A 481-nucleotide genomic window follows, 5' to 3' on the forward strand; every position below is an offset into this window, starting at 1 on the left:
TTTCTTTCTTTATTGTTTTATTTACTTCACCTGTTTTCTATTTTTTTAAGCTGCTAAAATAATTTTAGTATTTATGAAAAACTGATACATAAATACTGTTATTATTAGGAGCTATCACACAAAGTTGGGAGGCAATTTTTAGTTAAATAAATAATTGTTTATTTTGAAAAGGCTATTTTATTCGTCGTTGGACCACTTATTAATTTCCTAGGAATTTATTTGTGAGTCAAACGAAGTTTTTTTCAACATGACATTGATCAGGGAAATTTTATAGAACATTGCGAACATTTTAGTTTTCAAGATTGAAGAAATATTTTATTTGACTTTATTATAAATTTCAAATTGGCTTTGATTTTTATCAAGTGGCAATTTGGTTTAGATAAATATGATGACATGTCACCATTAGTGGGAGATTACTGTAGCATGATTCTCGGGGTGTTACAGATGTACTTGCGACCGAAAACAATTTTGCCGTATAATT

The sequence above is a fragment of the Triticum urartu genome, chromosome 7A, assembly GCF_056163025.1.
Source record: "Triticum urartu cultivar PI428250 chromosome 7A, HENAU_Tu73, whole genome shotgun sequence".
Taxonomy (NCBI): Eukaryota; Viridiplantae; Streptophyta; class Magnoliopsida; order Poales; family Poaceae; genus Triticum; species Triticum urartu.